Source organism: Cetorhinus maximus, chromosome 10 (genome assembly GCF_964194155.1).
Source record: "Cetorhinus maximus chromosome 10, sCetMax3.hap1.1, whole genome shotgun sequence".
In the NCBI taxonomy this organism is placed as follows: Eukaryota; Metazoa; Chordata; class Chondrichthyes; order Lamniformes; family Cetorhinidae; genus Cetorhinus; species Cetorhinus maximus.
In genome coordinates this window covers 93,049,387-93,072,912 of record NC_135888.1, presented here as the reverse complement: position 1 = coordinate 93,072,912, position 23,526 = coordinate 93,049,387, and positions in this window count along the sequence as shown.

Below are 23,526 nucleotides of genomic sequence, written 5' to 3'. Positions count from 1 at the left end.
AACCATGCCATCATCTACCCCTGTTCTGGCCTGCAAAGCCACTCTTCTCATCACTCTCAACTCACACATTCACAAACCCATCACACATCCACCGGGATCTTACTCACTGTCAACTCAAGGGACCTCACCATTCACTCTCTCACACACACCTTCATTGTCCTCATTCTGTCCATGGCACCACTCACCACCCACAGATGTCAGGCACACTTATCATTTGGCCTGGCAGGTGTCCAGCTTACACTCTCCCCATCTATATTTATGCAGGACAAGCTGCACACGAGAGGGAGAGGTCACAGACTGCTGGAGAAATGCCTGAAATCAAGGTCCTCATGCTGTCATCCAGTTGGCCAGTGAAGACCTGGAGCATTCCTGTGCTGACGGTGAGGTCGGTGCTGCTCTACCAAGTGAGGATCCAGCAGTGCAACATCAATCAGACAGCCATGCTGTGCGTGATGTGCCCTGTTCCGCAGTCATCTGCCATGCACTAATTATCTCTCCTTGCTTTCGCAGGCACATATGAGGAACAATCGACGGAGTCCAAGACCCAGCGCCTCCAATCAATTCCAGAAGAAACCTCTGAAGAGGAATCTGAAGATACCTTCATTGAAGACCCATCACAATGTTCACCCACACCATCCACCAGCTCAGAGACACACACCTCAGTGGGACCTAGCGTTATAGTAGCCTCAGGATCACAATCTGATGAGCACATCGCAGGTGGCAGCAGGGACTTCCCAGGTCTCTGGTACTCGGAGGACTGCTGAAGGTCAGAAATTTGCTGAGCCCGAGTCAGATGATGAGCCTCTGGACTCGGTCATGTCACAGTTGCTAGAACTGCCAATGGAAGCTCGGGAACATCAGGAAAGGATGTCCGCTGCAATCCTCAGATTGCAAGGCATGATGGAGGAGTCTGTCCGCCTTCAGGCTGAGATGATAGCGCCGGCATGCCAATGCACCAACGTCATCACTGGTAGGATGGCGGCTGCCATGGAGACCTTGGTTCAGGACGTCAGTCCTCACTGCAGCACTGGCTGAACTCCATCGCTGACGCCATAGTTGGCTCTAACAGTGTGTACACGAGAGGGGTGCGGGGCAGCTCAATCTCAATTCAGCTACCCATTCACAGGCACCCCGTGGCCATCCACTCAGGTGACTCCGGAAGTGTTCGACCCATCTGAATCCCCTCTTCCTGTGACTCCAGCAGCTCCAGCTCTGCAGGCTGAGGAGGGAGCAACTGGCATATAGCAGGACCTTGAAAGCAGGCCGGGGCCTTTCAGGTCTCAGCCCTCCAGAGGATGCCCGCCAAGGTCATCCCGGATAGGGTGGAACAGTCAGCAGGCTGCTTCCTCTACTGCTGTGGATGTTGGGGGAGCACAAAGATGTAGAGGCAGGGTTAGGTATGTTGAGAAGATGCAATTGCACAGCCTGGGCATGAATGTTCGTCACTTGTACATAGTGTTCACTATTGTAAATAAACTCCCAAGAATGTCTACCTTCCTGTGGTTCCTTGTTCTGATGAGTATGTTTGTGTCACCCAGATGTGAAACCTTGGTTCCTGCAGATGCCTCAGTCCAGAGCCTCTTCCCTGTGCTTTGTGCAGCCTTCAGACCAAAGTGATAGTGCGGCCTCAAACTCACTGGACACATTACTGATGCATCCACCTTGTCATTGCTGCCAGAATATCGTGGGCAGATGTCACAGAATTCCGTCATCCTCTCTGTGGGCTCTCATCACCTTTAAGATGAGGCTGGCCCCTATCTCATCAGCATCTGTGACCAGTGACGCTGTGCTCCTGAAGGGGTCAGGTACTGAAGGCTGACAAAGGATTGAGTGCACTTAATATTTCATGGCTGCATCTCCATGATATGACTCTGATCCCAGAGCACAGGTAAGCTGCCCTTGGCCAGATAAGAGTCAGACATTCACAGAGACTGTGTGAAGATCTATGGAGTGTCCTCACTGCATGTCATAATTATCCTCCTGGAATTAAGTGGCTATTAGGGCCTCCGCTGCATCTCCACTGCAGGGGCCTTATCACAGAAGGTATGTACACTGCTATCAGCCAGACTGGAGTCAAACATTCCCAGAGGCAATGTGAGGATCTATGGTGTCTCCTGACTGCATGTTGTCGTCATCCTCCACAAATCTAACAGCTATGAAGACCTCCCAAGCGCACCTGCCTGGTCTAGCCAGTGCGATGGCCTCATCGCTATCGCCAATACCTTTGAGGTCCTCCACACAATCATCCTGGTCAATGTCCTCTTCATTGGAAAAGATGTCCAACTCCTCTATCTCCTCCTTAGCCAGCTCCTCTCCCAGTTGCAGTGCCAGGTTGTAAAAGGCGCACCAGGCGATGATGATGCGTGACACCCTCTGTGGACTATATTGCAGGGCTCTGCCAGACCAGTCCAGGCACCGGAACCTCCTTTTCAGCATCCCAATAGTTTGCTCCACCAAGGTGCGAGTTGCAGCATGAGCCTCCTTTTTCCTTCGCTCAGCTGCAGTCTGAGGCCACCGCATGGGCGACATCAGCTGCCACCTCAGCAGGTAGCCCTTGTCCCCATCCCTGCAACCTCTATTGACCCTGGAATATGTTAGGAATCAGAGACCAACTGAGAATGTAAGAGTCGTGAACACTTCATGGGAACTGTGTGCAGAACTGCAGGATGTGTTTGTGGTGGTCGCACACCAGCTGAACATTCAACGAGTGGAAGCCCTTGCGGTTGACATAGTTGACCACTTGTTGTCATGGAGTTCTGAACACCACATGAATGCAATCAATTGCACCCTACACCTGTAGGAAACCTGAGATCTGGGCAAATCCCAGCACTCTTGCATCCTGGTTTTTATGGTCCCAGGCGAAATGCCCAAAATTCTGTGCCCTCGTGAAGACGGCATGCTTAACCTCATGGATTCATTTGTGGGTGGAGACTAGTGATATCCCACAGGGGTTGCCTATGGAATCCTGAAAGGAGCCACTGGTGTAAAATTTGAGTGCTGCGGTCACTTTCAGGGCCACGGCCAGTGGATGCACTAGATTTCCCCATGGCGCCAAATCCTGCAGCAGGTGGCAGATGTGACCGACATGTTCCCTAGACATGCACAGCCTTCGGCGACACTGATTCTTGGTCATCTGCAGGAATGAAAGGCTGCATCAATGGACCTTAGGTCAAGCTAGGTGCCGACCAGCGACGGCTCACTCTGGCTCTTCAGCGGCATGCGTGGGAGCTCCAGTCAACCCTTCTTGAGGGTGCTGCTTCTCCCTCTGCCCAACCAGGTGCCTCCGTCGTTCTCTTCTCCTTTGTCTCTGCTCTATGTGTGCCACAAGGCATACAGCCAGTTCACCAGGCTCCATGCTCCTGATGTACTCCTCTTGCAGAAGGAAAGAGAGAGATGTTTGGGTTAACTTGGGTATACAAAGAACCTCTCTTAGTTAAGTCTGAAGGCCCCTTAATGCATCCTGGAGAGTGCTGGCAACCACTTGGAAGACCGGAGATTATTGCAGTGTATGGCTGCCCGAAACCCCACCCACCTCCATCCCACTCCATCTGTTGATTCGCGGCAGCTTTGCCCATTGGGCTGCATGCTGTGCTCTCAGCTCAGGTGCAGGCATTCTCCTAACCCACACTGCAAGGCTGCACTGTTAGCTTGAATCATGGGGAAGACTGGTCCAAACCAGGGGCTGTGAGCGCCTTCATCAGTGACTGCTCCACGGCCAGCTTTAGCAAGATTGTACAACGTGCCCAATGTCCAACTGTTCTGCAGTCCACTAAAATGCTCATTAGTTTCCAGTCTGTGCCCGAGGGGTGAAATGTTCAGGAGCACTTGGTGGCAATTTCATCCCTCTGCATTGCTTGAGTGAGCAGATAAGGTACAGGCCCAACTCCAAGCATGTCAGTGTGGCTGTGCCTGAACTGTCTCAGCTCTGGAGGAATGGTAACTTTATACAAGGTTTCCCTAATGCGTGGCCGCTTCCCTCCCCTCTAGACTGCACGTGCTTGTGCACTACTATCAACCGCAGTGCAGCCCTTGCCCACCCCCACCAAGTATCCTCAATCATAGGGCAGCCCTTACCCTGGCACCGCACTGTCAGCCAGCAAGGAAAAAGCAACTTTCCTTTGCCCTCACCTGAATGCACAGTGCATCACCTGAAAGTCCAACAGGCAATCCTTGCAAGCACTGCACTACGTTACTGTGCAGTCACCTCCAAGGTCCCCTCTCAGTGCAGCCCACCAGATGCACACCTTATATATGCTGTTGTGAAACATATAAATTCGGGATGTAATGACACTGACATGCTCAGATGATCCATTATTCCAGATTATTCCGGTGGGATGGGCTTATAATGATATGCAGGTATATTACAATGACATTCCCGATGTCCAATGGTGGGAAGTGCAGCCAGCCATTGATGGGCTGAGCGGACGATTACAAACTGGTTTCAAGATGTTGTGAAACTGATTTTTGACCTTCTCGCCATATTGTCTGCTCACGCTGTCAAACACGCCTGATGCCAGCGGGCACAGAAAATTTTGCCTACGGCTGCATGTGCTGATCCCCATGGAGGAGGTGGTAGGGATAATTACAGTGTTAGTCACTGAAGATGAGGCCAGTGGAATTACTGAAGTCATTGAGGATGGTATGTCCTTGCCTCATGTCTCATCTCAAATCCCACTTCACCCTCATCCTCCAGTCTGCTTTAGTGTACAAACTGCATGCTTTTCCCCTACTTCCCTCACTCCAACACTACCCTTGTACACATATGCTATTAGATACCCAATTGTTGTTGCCTGGCCAGTCAGAGTTGGCTCAGGCTGAAGGCCTATGGTGGAGAACAGGTAGAGGAGGAAGTAACAGCATCGCTCAATCTCACATTTGCAGCCATCTGCTAGATACTGGCACTGCATGTACTTTAGAGGGTGGCTTAAAAGCAGGATCTGCACATAGTGAGTCACTAGGCACAAGTGGCCTGCAGCTATGGTGGGTGAAAGGATCACCAGGTGCCAGCTCCCAAGAGGGCAAGGTTGCACTGTGGATTCTGCTGCAGGGTACTCAGATGAGAACTTCAATGTGGTGGTGTATAAAAAGGCTAATGGCACTCACACAGAATTGTTAGGTATATTAATGCCTGCCAGAGAACCTGCTATCACTGCCAAGGAGCTTAGAGGAGTCTGGCTTCAACTTGGCACAGGTCTTTTTGTAGAGCTTGAAACCCATCATCTCCAGCATGGAACTGGTGGTCAACTGAATGAGAGCATTTGTCAATCCAACAATGGTGCAACGCCTGACAGCAACATAGCAGAATCCACAAAGCCTGAATGCTATGATGGAAGCTTAGACTGAAGTGAAGAGATCTCTGCTTGTTGCCTTGCAAGCCAGTTTGGTGCCCTGCAGTTTCAGAAAGTTGCCATCATAGCTTCAGATACCAGTGTTAAATAAAAGGCTTGCAGGTTCTCACAACAGTTCAGAGATCTGTGCTCCAGAAGATTACTAGGACGACTGAGACGTTCCCTCAGATGAGTGGCAGTGTCTCCGTGGAGCATGAATGTTCCGTCTAGCGTTGCCACTCCAACAGTGCCCTTGCTGATTCCTGTAAGTCAACCAGTCCCGACTGTTAATTGCATATCAATTGTGTTTGATTTATGCAGATGGAGGGCATTAATTGTAGTTTCACTGGAGCACATATAAAAAGATACTTACTGAATATGTGGTGTGGTTGAGTTAGGAGATAGATATAAATAAAAGTAGGACTGAGTTAAGATTGGCTCCAGTTTCATTCTTCACCAACTGGCTTTCTGGAATAGAACCAGACTGCTGTTACCCATGCCAAGGTGGTGCAGTCTGAAGCAGGGCCTTCAAGGTCCAGAGCTACTCAAAGTCATCCTGCAGGGCCATCTGCAGTCTCGCCCATTGAAAATCAGCAGCCTTCTACGAATCATTATACAGCCACTGGGTAAAACTGTGTAGGAGCATTATTGCAATAATGAACATGGCAATAGGCAATGGAGAAGATTATAGATATCCAGTGCAGGATAATCATTAAGGTATTACTTAACTGTTTGATTCCATACAGCTATATGGGTGCTGAACATGACAGACGAGAATTAACAGTTTCAGTAACATAGAAAAGACCAAGAAGAAAGTAAAACCATCATCAAGTAAAGTGCCTACTACAGACAATGGAACAATAGAGCCATTGCACAGCACAATATAGGACAGAAGGAGGCCAATTAATCCACCTTTTCTGTGCCAATTCTTTGCTACAGAAATCCAAAAGTAATCCCACTACCATAGCCCATTATCATCCTCTACTTCATATGTTTATCTACTCTTCCCTTAAAAATACAATAACCTACGCCTCAATTACAATTACTTCCTGTGACAAAACTTTCCACGTTTTAACACCTCCATGTGAAGCATATTGGGATACATTACATTAAAGGTAACATATAAACGTGAGTGTATGTTGAAGCCCTACTAAACCTTTGTACTAAAGTTACTTACATTATTGATATGCCATTCTGTAATTTCAGAAGGATCAATATTCACCTAGGTGTCAAAGGTCTGCACCTCATAAACTACCCACCTGAAAGATAATTGATTACAATTGTGTTTGTTTGATTGCCTATAGAGAAACAAAATGCAGGAGATCTTCAAAAGCTCATGCTTGATGAAGGAATAACTCTTGTTCTGAGATGTGAGCAAGCTGCCCAGAGTAGGTCTATTTGTGAGGCAGCTGCAGCACTTTAGCTTGACTTGAAAACCACACCTCCAAGTTTCTGTGGTGCCATCGTAGTCCAAGATGCTTTTGGCAATAATAGGTTCCTCAAAATTGAAGTTTAACCCATGCTGAAACTGTGAATTGTTAAATGATTGGATAGGCTGATCATAGAAAACAGTTTAATGTAACTGTGAAATTTGATGACTCTATTTATTCTCATTAGCTGATTTATATTTTTGCCTATGTATAATTTTGCCTCTTGCAATAAATCAACTGCACTCTCTGTCATTATGAAGTTTTATCATTGGCTGAAGAAGAGACAATGGTAAAGTAATTCAATCGGGGAATAAAGAGGCGAGAGAGTGAGCCAGGGACAGGAGATGTAATGGTAATGATAACAGAACGAGTGCTGCATTTGAGACGCCTTTTTAAACTCCATTGTTGAACTGGAATTCCTATAGGGAATGGGAAATCTTGCACTGCAGTCTCCTGCTCCTGTAAAATATCCGAAGATTATCCAAGAATTTTAAAACTGCAAATGATCATTTCTTATGCTAGAAGCAGCACTAAGAAAGATGAATTTGATGCCTACTTATAGCCTTTGCTCATTATATACCACTGCTAACATTAAATTCAGGTGTTTTTAAAATAAATATTACCCTCATGTTTGAGCAAAAATGACCAGTAAAAATTAAAAACAATTCTCATTAAGCTACTGAGGTGTGTCTCATAGGCTGGTTGGGGTTGGAGACAACATGGTAGAAGTAGAAGAGGTTCAGGAGTGGGGTAGGGTGGTTGTCAGGGCATCAAGCAGGCTAATCAACCAATCACATTGAAGAATTCTCACAGACAGCAAATTAGGTATTACATTTCATCATTCACTTTTTCAAATTTAATTTTACAGACAGTGAAACAAAGATTTGGACATAAACATAGAATTAATGAGGAAGTTGAAATATCATAATTTTTTTAAAAATGTATTATTTTAAATATAAATGGAATATTTTGGAGGGCAAAGGAAAGAGAGAAAGCAGCAGAGGCAGCTGAATAATTATTTCTATCTTGATGACAAAGGAATTCATGAACACCTTGAAATTGTTGTTAAAAGTAAGAAGGAAGGATGCAGGGAGAAGGATAAAGAGAGGGCTTGTTGAGGAAATAATAAACTGAGGGTTATCTATACTCAGCAAGGTGGGTCTGGAATAGTGACTGTTTTCAGCAGAAGAGATTGGGGCATGATAGAGGCTTATGTGGTCCAGCCAGATGAGGCAATGGATGGCTAAAACACTGTGTGGCAGTAGTGCTAAAGACTGCACCCCTTGGAATTAAGGGAGTGAAGATGGGGACCATATGAGGGCAATGACTCAGATAACAAACATTCAAGATTGTGTTTATAATAATGACATTGGAGATGGAGTTGTGGGAATGGCTGAGCAAATTATTAGCTGCTGAGATTTTGTGATAAATGTAGAGCCAAAAGCCAGGCAATGTTTGAAAGTGCAACTGTAAGTAACTTGGGGGACAAGCTTTCACCAAGATCACTGAACTAAAATTGTATTGTGAATATTACACCCTTCTAAAGGTTTTTTAAGACCCTATGCTGCCATGAAGCTTCTCTCCCAAACATGGAATTCATTCAGAAAATGGTTTTCATTTAATTGCCCAAATTCTCCATCAGCAGCGAAGGAAAGTGCTCGCCATTGACCTAAAAAAAAGTTGCCCACAAAGATCTATCGAGCTCTGTGGCATGGATTTCACCTTTTCCAATATTAATTTTGTTCTGGCACCATCTCTTGGGAAACTCCAGCCTCCAGCAATTGTGTTGTCATCAAGTAGCCTAAGCAGCCAATCACATTGAAGAATTCTCACAGACACCAAGCTAGGAATTACAAGCAGGTTTTATCATTCACTTTTTAAAATATAATGTTATAGACAATGAAACAAATATTGGGACATAAACATAGAATTGATGAAGAAGTTGAAATGTCATACTTTGAAAAAATATATTTTAAATATCAATGGAATATTTTGCCCTGGACTGGAGAAATTAGACATTCCACTGATATAAAATTAGTTTTTCAGGGCCAGAGAGGTTGTTCAATACTGTACATTGTTAACAAAATGTTTCATTCAACAAGCTTAACTTTTCCAAGAACGTTCACGTTAATTTTGTGATTCCTCACTGATTTCCATCTGCAAGGACTTCAACAGCACATACTGTGGAGCAGTGGGCAATCACCAACAGCAACTTCTGGATTTCTGTACTTAACTGTGCTTGGCAGACGTTGCTATCAGTTTCACAGAGAATGAACAGCAAATGTTGACACTTCCTCTGTCATCACAAGAGCAATATCTGGGATATTATTTTTACTTGTATATGGGGCCATAATGAAGCTCTCACATGAAAACACAAGCTTCAGCTCATTAATTGTAGAAGAGTAGATAATTGTAGCCTTAAAAATAGGGATTCCACTTCCAGTTCTCCAGTTCTCTGCTTCAGTTGCACTTCTTGTATTGTGATAACATAGAAATGAATGTTATAAACTGGAGACTCTAAATTGCGACCATATGTGATATTTGCAATTGTAACAGAGAAAGTCAACTGACAGAAACCAGTGAGTAAATGAATTAATGCAGAGCTAGTCACCACTGAGTCAATAAGGCCATAGGCCAGGAGGAACCAAGCGTAACCAAAAAAAAAACTGGAGAAATAAATGAGCAGTGGCAAATTCATAAATTAATACTGCAGCAGGCCACACTGAATTACTGAAGGTGACAGTGAATTCATAAAACAGCCAATACAACAACAAAGCAATAAATTAATTAAACAATTGGTATTGGGTGAATTGATGGGTTAATGGAACAGTAGGAACCAGCCAATTAATGAATTCTTAGAGTAGGGCACACACCAACAAATCAATAAATTAGTATTGAAGCAAGCACCAGTGATATAATGAAGTAATGGAGCAGCAAGCACATTATATAAATAAGGGCACACCATATCTGGTAAATTAAAATTGGTAAATTAAAACCACCTTCCCACTATGACTGCTGTTGCATTCGCTCCTTGTGGCTGCTAACTGATCCATGTTGGTTTCACCAGACATTTACTTTTGAAAGCACTTGAACATTTAGAATATAATTGCTGATTATAAAGGTAAAAAAAACTATAATTGTGCTAATAAACCAAACTCAATTAATAGAGGCTTTTAGTTTTTTTTTAGTAAAACTAAATAGTAATTTAAAATATATTTTATGGAATGCAGGTGTGGCTGGCTAGGCCAGAAGTTTTATTGCCATCCCTAATTCTCCTTGAGAAGGTGGTGGTGAGCCACCTTCTTCAATCGCTGCAGTCCATGTGGTGTAGATATACCCAGAGTGCTTTTTGGGAGTGAATTCCAGTATTTTGACCCAGCAACAGTGAAGGAATGGTGATATATTTCCAAGTCAGGATGGCGCGTGGCTTGGAGGGGAACTTGCAGGTGGCAGTGTTCCGACGCATCTGCTGCCCTTGTTCTATATTTACACAGTTTAATAATGATTATAAGCTCTTTCAGCTCTGGGTGTCACTAAGAAAAGGATAGCCACAAGATTGATTGTCAGTCCTGATATATATTAATGATCTAGATCTTGGTGTGTAGGGCACAATTTCAAAGTTTGAGGATTATACGGAGCTTGGGAGTGTTGTGAACTGTGAGGAGGATGGTGTGGAACTGCAAGAGGACAGAGACAAGTTGGTGGGGTGAGCAGATAGGTGGCAGATGAAGTTCAATGCGGAGAAGTGTGAGGTGATGCATTTTTGTAGGAAGAACATGGACAGAATATATAAAATAAGGGGTGAAATTTTGAAGGGGGTGCAGGAGCTGAAAGACTTGAGTGTATATGTGCATAGATCATTGAAGGTGGCAGGACAGGTGGAGAGAGCAATTAATAAAGCATATAGTATCCTGGATTTATTAATAGGGGCATAGAGTACAAGAGCAGGGAGGTTATGCTGAATTTTATATAAGACACTTATTAGACCTCAGCTTGAATAGTTCTGGGCACCACATTATAGGAAGGATGTGAACACATTGGATGCAGTGCAGAAGAGGATTACAAGAATGGTTCCAGGGATGAGAAACTTCAGCTATGAGGATAGATTGGAAAGGTTGGGATTGTTTTCCATGGAGAGAAGAAGGCTAAGAGGAGCTTTGATAGAGATTTTCAAAATCATGAGGGGGCTGAACAGAGTAGATAGAGAGAAGCTGTTCCCACTCGTAAATGGATCAAGAACGAGACAGCACAGATTTAAAGTGATTCTAAAAAGAAGCAAATGTGACGTGAGAAAAAACTTTTTCACACAACGAGTGGTTTGGGTCTGGAATGCACTGCCTGGAAGTATGGTCGAGGCAGGTTCAATTGAGACATTCAAGAGAGCATTAGATGACTATTTGAATAGAAACAATGTGCAAGGGTACAGGGAAAAGGCAGGGCAATGGCACTAGGTCTTAATGCTCATTTGGAGAGCTGGTGCAGGCACGATGGGTTGAATGGCCCCCTTCTGTGCCATTAAAATTTTGTGATTCTGGTAGACCTGGGGGTTAGAATGTGATTAAGGGTGTGATTAAGTGATCATAAGGGTAAAAGGTATTGAGTTGGAATGGTGGTTCCAAAACATGGTGCAGTAGGATAGAAACTAGTAACTATAACCCCACAGAAACTGAACAGGATGGTATTGATGCATAGACTGAGGTGCACAATTTGCTAGCCAGCTGTCACACCATAAAGAAAAACAAGAAGAGTGAATGAGTGACAAGTAGATCATGCCCCAAAGCCCCAAGTCCAACCATTTCAAAATGGTTTGCAGTGGGGTGGTGGGGTGTCACAGGCAGGATAACCTGCAAATATACAATTTGATTGTTAAACACCTGTTAATGGGGAGAAATATCCCAAAATTGGTTAAAATTGAAATGGTTATAAGAACCAAGGGTTGTAGATGACTCCTTCCACAGTGCCACCGAAGGTGGGAGGTCTACTCTGTGACAGGTAAGTGTTTAAAGACACTTCCATTAAAAATGTTGAAATGAAATGTTGACATAAAGCATGTTACAGGGAGTAATATCAATGGAAAATTTAGGCCTTATACATACTGATTTTTATAACTTATGTTGTATCTAGGAGTAATTGTCTGCATGTTTGCTGGAACCCCAGCAGAAGTATTTGCAGTGTTTTAGTTTGAAATTCTTGAACACAAATGTAGTTTAGTTTGGAAATGTATATGTGTCAATGTAATTGATGCATATCTTTATGAAAAGTCTTCAAAGTTTACCATAGATAATCTTGGTTATAGTTTCGTTTTGCAATACCAGAACTCTTAGTTGGTTGGTTAAAGTCCTTCACATTATTTCAAAAATCATTAACTTTCTAATTCCCTCTTAGTACTTAATGTGCCTACACCTAATTTCAATACCCTGTGTTTCCTAGCTTTCACTGAAGCTCTCTAGTACTTTGGATCTTTACTGTGGTGCTGTTTAAAAAGGATAGAGATTAAACTATAAAATGAAAAGTACTTCAGAAGTGATCCAGCATGAGGTAATAAGTTTTGAAACTTTCATTATGAATTAACTAAACTTAATTAGAGGATATAATCAAAATTAATGTGTGGCATTCAAATTCATTTACTGTAGGTCTTGTGATTTGGTGCCTTTAGAATTACAAACCTTTGCTATCCCTGTAATCTAGAAGTACAATTTAGATGAGGTTAAATGTGATTAGAAAACTGAACTGCAGTTGCAAATCATGTGATATGTTACTTGGAAATGCACATTTATTTGGAACATCTAGTGTTGTTTATAATAGAGATGTTGTAGTTTGTCAAAACACTATACTTTATAGTCACATGAAAGAAAAGGCAAATCTTTGCTGTGGTTCAAAATGACATTTGGAATCATGTTTAAATGAAATCATTTGATGCTAAAAGTGATTCATTTGAGAAGAATAATAAGTACTTGCTGCAGCTTGCAAAGTGCATACATTTTACTTTATCTAATATTTTCAAACATATTTTGAAGTGTTTCAATATACAATATTTCAAAAAAGCAAATATACAAAACAATTCTTAATTTAAATTATTCCAGAAATTAACCAAATGAATTAAATGTTACAAAGTTTCTGGAGGCTTTAAAGTATGAATACAGTTTCAACTATTTTGACTTATAAGTAATCTTCCTCTAGGCAAACACTCAACTGTTTATTGCCCAGCATTTTTGGAAATAATGGTGAGACTATTAGCACTCACTGTTATTTTAAAAAGTAAATCAGATAAACAACTACTGATGACTCCACATGCGCAGTTAAATGCAGAAATCAGGAAATTACAGTTTGTGGTGTCCTTCACCTCCAGAAGCTTCACTATAATACCATATACAAAAGAGACTATGAAATACATAGAACAACATGAAATTACAGTGCTTGCATGATAGATACCTACTAAAAATGTCAGTAAAAGTTAGAGCTTGTCCATTCCAGTGTAAGTAAATATTTAACAGTGTGGTGAATCTTAATTACTGCCAAATAACCTCTGTACCAATGAAAATTAACCATTACAAGTGTGGAATCATATTCCTTTAGATTTTAGTAACTGAAAGTTTTAAAAATTGCAAAAATTCTTTTACTTTTTCTTCCTGTCTCTTTAATCTTTCTCTCTCTCGGCCCTATCTTCTTTCCATCTCTTTATTTTGCTCTTTACACAAATGATTTGACATTGAATCATATTCTAATATGATCTGATGATCTTAAATTACACTTCCTGGTTCAGACTCTGTGGCCGGAACGATCCCAGATTTGCACTAAGTATGGGAGCAGGCCTGAAAAAATGCATTAAAAATGCATTCCCAGGAAACACCCCAGGTCACTGGCAGGCGGGCTTGGATTTGCCTGCTACGCTGTGACAGCAGCACTTCCTTGCCCTGGGCGCCATATTTAAAGTGCACCATAGCTCAGCTTACTTCATGTCTACAGACCAGGACTGCTCCAGGCAACAGATGGCCCTGAAAGCAAATAAGATGACAGCCCTCAAATTTAGTGGCTTCTCTCTGGGGCACCTGCTGGATGCAGTAGAAGGCTGCCGCGATGCCCTCTACCTCCACTCTGGCCACAGGAGGTCCGCCAGAGTCACCCGGCTTGGGAGGCGATGGCAGCAGGGGTCAGCACCACTGGAGCACAGAGGAGGTCAGCCATCCAGTGCAGGAAGAGGATGAATGTTCTCATCTGTTCCGTCAGGGTAAGTCAACCACCTCATCACTCTCAACTCACACACTCACAAACCCATCATACATCCATTGGGGTCTCACACCTCAAGGGATAACACCATTAACTCTCACACACACCCTCACATTTCCATCAAGCTCATATCCTCTGGAGCTCACGTCCTCATCCCATCTGTGGCTCCGCTCACCATACAAACATTCCAAATGGTGCCATGTGTCCTACCCACACTCTCTCCATCTGTTTTCATGCAGGAGAAGCTGGCTGACAACAGCAGGGAGATGTACCAGACCTGGGGTGATGTGGCCCACATTAGGCCCTTCACTTTGAGGAGAGTTCCATCGCACTGAATTGAGGATGTGGACCCTGCCTGTGGCGATGGTGAGGTCAGCAGTGAACACCCACGTGACAATCCTGTACCACATCATCTTCTCTCAATACAACTGTGAGTGCTCTCTCTCCTGCTTTTGACTCTGCTGCCATGCACCAATCATCTCTACTTTGGTTCACAGAGAACTCTGCCAAGTGACTGACACCCTCAGCCAGCCAGTCCCTCAGCTCCATCCACATCCTCACTTCCAGCCAAGAGGGCACCTCCTCCATTGAAGAGCTGGAAATAAGCAGCCTGGATGACCCATCACAGGGCTCACCCACACCTTGCATCAGCACAGAGGCATACACCTTGGTGGGACCTAGATCTAGATCACGCTCAGGTTCACAATCCTGGTGATCACTGCATGGACACGCGTCCGCAGCAGGAGGAGGCAGGTTCAGCCGAGCTCCCCAGCACTCGGAGGACTGCTGGGATAAAGGCATCTGTGAGGTTTGAGTCAGATGAAGGGCCTCTGGATTTGGCCTTTCAACTCACCCTGAAGAGTCAGTAGAAGGTGGGGAACATCACGAAGAGCTGTAGGAAGCCTTCAGCAGAGTGGCACACAAGTCAAGGATTCCATCTGCCTGCTCTCTGATGAAGTGTTGCCCACATGTGCGCGTAAGGAGATCTCCATGGGGAAAGGATGGCAGATGACATGGAGACCCTGGTCCAGCACAACACAGAGATGCGAGCAGACCTACACTCCATCGCGGTAGCCATGGGTAAGTTCCTGCAATGGCAATGAGAGAGGGAAACGGGGCACCTCGATGTCCCTCCAGGTGCTTCTTCCCCTCAAGGAGTCAGGTCAGGGCCCTCGGGCACCCAAAGGGAGGTGGAGCGGCAACTGGATGCCTCTGGGTCGTCCACTCAGGAATCTCAGAGTCTGTCGGCTCCCTCTGAGTCCCTTTGCCTGTGATCCTCTCAACCTCATCCTCTGTCACCGCAGAGGGAGCAGCTGGCCCACAGGAGGACAGCCAAAGCAAGCCTGGGCCCACAATGCCTCAGCTTTCAAGAGGACACACACTGAAGTCATTAGAGGCAAGAGGGCGAACCATTGCACAGGATGTCTCCATTCCTACTGTGGATGTCAGCACAGCTCCTGGAAGAAGTGTTCAGCCTAGAAAGCCCGATCACTAGTGGTTGCACGGGTGAACACATTTTGTCGCTTTACATTCTGAAAATATATTCACTTTTGCTGAATAGTATGCAATGTTGTCTTTCAGCTTCATAGACAGGCTTCGTGAGTCCTCCCAATGCATCCCTCCCACTAGAAGTTCAGTTGCATGCAGCCAGACTACGAGTGATTCTAGTGGGAGAAGTGTGTGTGTGTGGTAGGGCCTTTTGGAGCCTCATGCAAGCACTCTCTCATGCATGCGGAGCCTTCATCCATCACAATCATCTTACTGTCCTGAGCTTTTTCAATGTTGCCTGCTGGGCTTCTCTTTCAGTTGTCCATCTGAGCTGACCTGCATTTCCACCCACCCACTGATTTCATTCCCGTGCAGCATTTGTGCCTGTCCAACCCAAGGCTCCGCTCACTTTCGATTTCTGAAAAATGGTAGTTGTCAAATTTATCGCTGGCTCCCCGTCCTTTCTCCTCTCCTAGTCACCCGTGTCTTTTCCCCCATCACTGTGGACCCCACTGGCGTCACCTTCCGCCTCTCCACCATCACCTACCAACCTGAACCCTTGTCATTCCAGGGTGTCCCAGTGAACACACACGTGAAAGGAATCACAGTTTTAGGGACTTTAAAAGTGCACAAATGGAAACACTTTAAATAATCCTAACATATTTTCTTTTAAATTCCAAAATAGGAGAGACAGTTGCATAGTGGTAATATAACTGGACTAGTAATCCACAGGCCCAGGCTAATGTTCTGAGGACAAGGGTTCAAATGCCACCATGGCAGCTCGTGGAATTTGAATGCAATTAATAATCTGGAGTTGAAAAGATAGTCTCAGTAATGGTGACCATGAAACCATTGTCACTTGTTGTAAAAACCCATCTGGTTCACTAATGTCCCCTAGGGAAAGAAATCTGTTGTCCTTACCTAGTCTGTAACTACTTGTGACTCCAGACCCACAGTAATGTGGTTGACTCTTAACTGCTCTCTGAAATGGTGTGGCAAGCCGCTCAGTTCAAGGGCAACTCAGGATGAGCAACAAATGCTGACCTTGTCAGCGAGGTCCACATCACATGAAAGAATTAAAAAAAATACAACAGCACAAAGACAAAATCAGCTTCCAGTCTTTTTTTTGTCATGGCTCATTGTAGCTATAAAAAAACCAGATAGAGGCATTCAATATGGCAATCTGATGCTGACATGATTGACAACTGCTCAGGCATTAATATAATGATATTTCCCCATGCAATGCTATGGATGGAGTTCATTTTGGGTACAACACAAGAGTTTGTGCTAAAACTAGGTTAATATTTGATGTAGATACAATTTCTTTCAATTACTGGGAGTTTAGCACTGATTTGATTCCAAAACCATTCTCATTTTCAATTTTGACATGATGGAATAACTTTAAAATTGGTCATCTCCATATGCAAATACCCATAGAATAAGCTTACACTGATTGTGGATTTATAGTAACTGAATGTTCTTCATGACAATTAGATTGATTACAGAATCTTGGATTGATTACGGAGTCTGAGCTAGCAAAACAATCAAAGGCAACTAATTAGCAAGAACAATAACATGTTGACTTAGTTTGGATGTATGCCGACCCAGTTCTGTAAATGAAGACTAGCTTCAGCTTTAAAGTTGCTCGAATCCAGTCTAAATACAATTCTACAGGGATCAGTGGCTGCCAAAGAGGTGGGCGTTAGATCAAAAAATTTTGAGCTCTGAAGGATTTGGCTCATTGTACCTCTGCCACTGGTAGCTACATATCATTCCAACTGAATCCTATTTACCTGTTCTTTCCCTGTGGTTTCATTTTGAATATCTAGAAAGCAGCTCCATGTTAGAAGTTTCCAATAGAATCCTACCTACCTGTTCTTTCCCATTAAGTTTCCCTTTATTTCTTACAGCAAAGTACAGGATGTTACATTCTTTTCTTCAGTTTTCTATTTAAATTTTTTTTAGGTGTCAGCCATGGCTCAGTTTGTAGCACTCTTGTATCAGCGCATGAATACATGATCAGTTCTCTCATCTATAGGACAAATCATACACTTATTCCTTACTGAATTGCATTGCTTATAACAAGCAACACCACTCACCTGAATTACAGAATAAAACTAATTAGATATACTTTATTTCAATTACACACACAGACAATAAATTTTTAAATATTACTTCTGAAACCATTCGGTGATTAGCTAAAACAAATGCCTCTCCTTCCCTTCCTCAATAAAGGTTTATTATCACACGACAACACATCAAAATGACCGCCAAACAGGGAAAAATATGTGCCTTGCAATGAACTCAATCTTGAGTAACAATTACTCACCAATCATTATTAAGTGTAACTGTAGTCTGTTTTTTTACTTCAAGCCAAGAAGCTATGATGAAAAAATCTATATAAAAATAATAGACTTAAGTTGGTTCTTTTATCATTTATAGCAGATGCGCTTTGCCATTTGTTGTTCAACTTGTTGGAGCTAATTCTGATGATTCCAGATGTAAAAAAAAGTGCTGTGAGGAGCTTGATATCCTCATTGTCCAATTTAGATCTTTCAACAAAGGATCTTTATTTAGCTCATAAAACCTCATAGAGAAGTTACTTTTTTGGCATGTTGTAAGCAATCGAAGAAATACAAAGATTAATGATATAATGCCAGAGAAATAAGGAAATTTAAAAAAAATTAAAATCAATATAAAAGAAATACTCGCATATATATTTAGTGCTTTTCATAACCACTGGATGTCCCAGCGCACTTTACAACTAATGAAGTGTAGTCACCTTTGTAATATAGGAGATGCAGCAGCCAATTTGCACACAGCAAATCTCCACAAACAACAATGTAATAATGACCAGATAAACTGTTTCTGTGATGTTCATTGAGGGATAAATACTGGTCAGGACACCGTGAATAATGCCTCAGCTGCTGATAGTGGGATCTTTTACATCCACACAAGCAGACAGATGTTTAACACCTCATCTAAAAGATGGCACATCCTTCTACTGCATTGGAGTGCCAGCTTTCATTTTTATGCTCAAGCCCTGCAATAGGACTTGAACCTGGAATGTTTTGGTGAAGAGACAAGGTGCTAAGCCAGTGAGCCACAGCTGATACTGAAGCCTGTACTTGAAGGCTATACTTGAAGGCTCTACAACTCTGTCTATTTGAAGGGAGCCATAGGTACATACATACATACAAGTTAGGAGCAGGAGTAGGCCACTCAGCCTTTTGAGCCTGCTCAGCCATTCAATGGCCTGAATTTTTCCGTCATCGGGCGCACACGCTCGGTGGGCCCGGGAGTGGTCGGGAAACGAGCCCCCGACCGCGATCGGCCCCCAACCGCAATTTCATGTTGGCTGGTCAATTAACGGCCAGCCAGTGTGAAGCGTGCACTGAAAACCTCAGCACTGCCGGGGTGGGGGCAGGAAGAGGGCAGGCGATGATGTCACCGCGGGTGCAGGTGAGCGCTGCGAAAGAGCTCCCTGAAGGCAAACAGCAGACTTGCAAATAATAAAATAAAGCACAAAAAGGCTGCAAAAAATGTCCATGCAGCACTATCAAGCATACCTGAAAGCATAACTCATAAAAATGCTGTCCCCAGATATTTATTTTTATTTTGTTTCATAACGGAGATTTCATCCCGCCTTTGGATGAGATTTAATGAAAAATGTAAAGGCCTCCTGGCCGATGTGCCCGTCCACCAGCTGTAAGGTTGGATGGGCCACAGAAAATCGCTGACAATCACCATTAATGGGATCATGGCTGATATAATTGTAACCTCAACTCCACGTGCCCACATACCCCCAATAACCTTTCACGCCCTTGTTTATCAAGAATATATCTACCTCTATTTTAAACATATTCAAAGGCTCTGCTTCCATTGTTTTTTGAGGAAGAGAGTTCCAAAGATGCACAACCCTCTGAAAGAAAAAAAATCCTCCTCATCTCTGTCCTAAATAGGGGCAACCCCTTATTTTTAAATAGTGGCCCCTAGTTCTCAATTCTCCCACAAGAGGAAACATTCTCTCTGCATCCACTCTGTCAAGACCCCTCAGGATCTAATATGTTACAATCAAGTCGCCTCTTAGTCTTCTAAACTCCAGTGGATACAGGCCTGGCCTGTCCGACCCGTCCTCATGAGACAATCCACCTAATCCAGGTATTAATTTAGTAAACCTTCTCTGAACTGCTTCTAATGCATTTACATCCTTCCTTAAATAAGGAGACCAATACTGTATGCAGTACTCCAGATGTGGTCTCACCAATGTCCTGTATAACTGAAGGTCTGCTCAAAGGTCATAGAGAACCAAGCAGACAAAAAGTCTACCATGACAAAAGATGTTTGTAGTAAAAATGTGTGGTCAGAGAAGCACCAGTATTTAGCTGAGTATATTAGAACATATGAAATGCCTGTTGCATTTGGTAGAATTTCTGTTTAACCTGCCATGATTGTGCTCACCAAGGAAATCAGTTCTTTGGACATTGTCAATGGACTAACAGTACCTGTCATGACATGTGCCACATGATATAGATTCCTGGATGATGACAGATAAATCACTGACATTTTTTATTTATTTGTAGGATGTAGGCATCGCTGGCAAGGCCAACACTTATTGTCCCTTCCTAGTTGCATTGAGACATTGGTGATGAGCTTCCTTCTTTAGCCACTGCAGTTGATGTGGTGAAGGTATGCTGTTCGGTAGGGAGTACCAGAGTGTTAACCCAGCAACAATGGAATAACAGCACCATATTTCTAGGTCAGGACAGAAGTGACCTGGAGATAAACTTTTCAATGGTTGTGGTCCCATAGGCCTGATGCCTTTGCCCTTCTAGGTGGTAGAGGGCACAGGGTTTGGAAGGTGCTGTTGAAGAACCATTGCTGAACTAATGCAGTGCCGCCTTGTAGATGGTACCCACTGCCGCCACTTTGCACTGGTGGTGGATGGAGTGAGTGCTCAAGGTGGTTGATGAAGTGCCGATCAAGTGGGATGTTTTGCCCTGAATGGTGTACAGCTTCTTGAATGTTCATGGAATGGCACTCATTCAGGTAAGTCGAGAGTGTTCTATCGTTTTCAAGAACACAAAACAATATGAGCAGCAGTAGATCATGTGGCCCACTGAACTTTTGTGAGGAAAAATAAGGTTACTTACCTTTGAAGGTTTTCTTCACCTTCCTTAAGAACACAAGAAAAGAAGCAGGAGAAGCCCGTCGAGCCTGTACCGCCATTCAGTATAATCATGGCTGATCTCAGACTTCAACTCCACTTTCCCAACTGCCTCCCATATCTCTTGCATCCCTGAGAGACCAAAAATCTGTCTATGTTGTTTTGTTGTCTGTCCCTCGCATAACTTTCTGATCTTGTGGGTTGGAGAAGGAGGCAGGCACAAGCTAACAACAGGTTTTTCACAATCCTGAACATTGCCCAAGTACATCATAGAGGCACTTTGGGGCCATGGTGTCTTAAATCTTGCGCACAATTTTCATATATTACATTCCTTCTATCTGATGATGCTCAGTGCAACCAGTTTTTTAATCTTAAAGTACATTGTATCAATTTTTTTTTGCATGGTAATATTTGCAGCCAGAATGACAGCATAAATGAGCATTCCAATTTACTATATTTAAGACTTGTGCTTCTATGTGTTTGTGCAGCTTTATTGTGTTGAAAGATTGTTACACTTGGATAGTAAATAGAGGAATAGGTAGAAGTCCAGAAGTTTTGCAAATTTATATAGATGAAATATAAAAAAATTGAACACAGGTTTATTGAGCAAGAGTGTATGTTAATAGGGTTAAATGTACTCATGGTTGCTGTCAGATTTCTCAGATAATGAAACATTGAACATCTAAAACATATACATGATTGACAATTTCTAAGCATTGAGGGAATAACCATGCTTATTCTTTATGGAGGAATCCAATATATGTTGATTTGAAATAATTTAGGGCGGAATCGTTCCAGATTTGCGCTCAGTGAGGTAACGGTCAGGTAAAACGACGTTTTACTTGCAGGCTGTAATGGCGGCTTCTCACGCCGTATCATCCCAAACCCGCCGCATTAATTAAACATTCCAGGGAAACACGCCATTTCCATAGTGGGCAGGCTCTCGTTCGCCCACCACATCATCATCTCACTGCTTCATCACGCTGGGCGCCATATTTAAAGTGCAGCTGCGCAAACACCTCTCAGTGCTTCCAGCCCATGACTGCTGCAAGGAAGACATGGCCCTGAAAGGCAAAAAGACTGCAGCCCCCATGTTCAATGACGTGTCCTTCAAGCATCTTTTGGACGCAGTGGAGGCTCACCATGATGTCCTCTACCCCTGCTGTGGCCACGGGATAGTTAGCAACATCAACAATTTGGCTTGGGAGGTGGTGGCAGCGGTGATCAGCGCTAATGCCCTGCAAAAGAGGACAGCCACCTAGTGCCGCAAGAGGATGAATCTGTTTTGCTAGGGTAAGTCACTCTTCTCATCACTCTGAACTCACACACTCACAACCCATCACACATCCACAGGGCTCTCACTCACTGCCAGTTCAAGGGACATCACCATTCACTCTCTCACACACACCTTCATTGTCCTCTTCCCCTCCATGGGACCACTTACCACCCACACATGCCAGGCATACTTATCATCTGGCCTGGCAGGCATCCTGCTTACACTATCTCCATTTCTGTTCATGCAGGACAAGGTGGCACACAAGACAGAGAGGTCACAGACTGATAGAGGAATGCCTGAAATAAAGGTCCTCGTGGACTTGAAAATGGAGCCATCCAGCTGTCCAGCAAGGATCTAGACTGGTCCTGTGCTGACGGTGAGGTCGGCGGTGATCTACCAAGTGCAGCATCCATTAGACAACCATGCTGTGACTGATATGCCCTGTTTCACAGGCCACTGCGCTAATTATCTCTCCTTGCTATCGCAGGCACATTTGCCAAACAGCTGACAGAGTCCATGATCCAGGGCATCTATTCAAATCCCAAAGAAACCTCGGAAGAGGAATCTGGAGGCATCCTCCTTGAATTCCCGTCACCCACATCCTCCACCAGTGCAGAGAAACACACCTCAGTGGGAGTTAGCTTTAGAGTAGCCTTGGGGTCACAATCTGGTGAGCACATTGCACTGTCTGATCCACAGCAGGCGGAGGCAGGGACTACCCAGGCGTCCCGCACTCGGAGGATTACTGGAGTCCAGAAATTTGCTGAGTCCATGTCAGGTGGCGAGCCTCTGGATTTGGTCATGTCAAAGTTGCTGGAGCTGCAAAGACAAGCTCAGGAACATCAGGAAGGGATGTCTGCTGCACTCCCCAGATTGCAAGGCACGATGGAGATGTCTGTCTGCCTTCAGGCTGAGGTGGTAGTGCCGGCATGCTGACACATCGAGGTCAACACTGGTAGGATGGCGTTCGCCTTGGAGATCTTGGTCCAGGACGTCACTCTTGCACTGCTGCGCGGGCTCAACTCCATCACTGACATCATGGTTGGCCTCCAACAGTGTATATGCGAGAGGGGTGCAAAGCAGCTCAATCTCACTCCAGCTACCCCTTCACCTCAAGGAGTCAGCCTTGGGCACCATTAGGAAGGAGGATCAGCAGGTGTATCTCCGATGCCATCCATCCAGGTGACTCTGGGAGTGTTGGGCCCATCTGAATCGCCTCTTCCTGTGACCTCAACAGCTCCAGATCCACAGGCTGAGGAGGGTGCCTCTGCCACACAGCAGGACCTCAAAAGCAGGCTGGGGCTTCCAGGTCTTAGCACTCCAGAGGACACCTGCCTAGGTCATCACAGACAGGGCATAGCATTCAGCAGGCTGCCTCCACCTTCGCTGTGGATGTCCGGGGAGCTCCAAATGTAACTCTTGTAGAGTCAAAACAATTAACTAAATTAACAATAACAAGGGAGAAATTAAGCACAGCCCCTAAGTCAGGTCAGCTGTAAAATCAAGGAAAAAAAACTTTAAAGGAACATTACAAACATCAAATCAAGATGTGATTAAAGGGGTGAGCTCCAAATGTAGGAGCTCTTTCGAGTTACCAACAGTCACAGATTG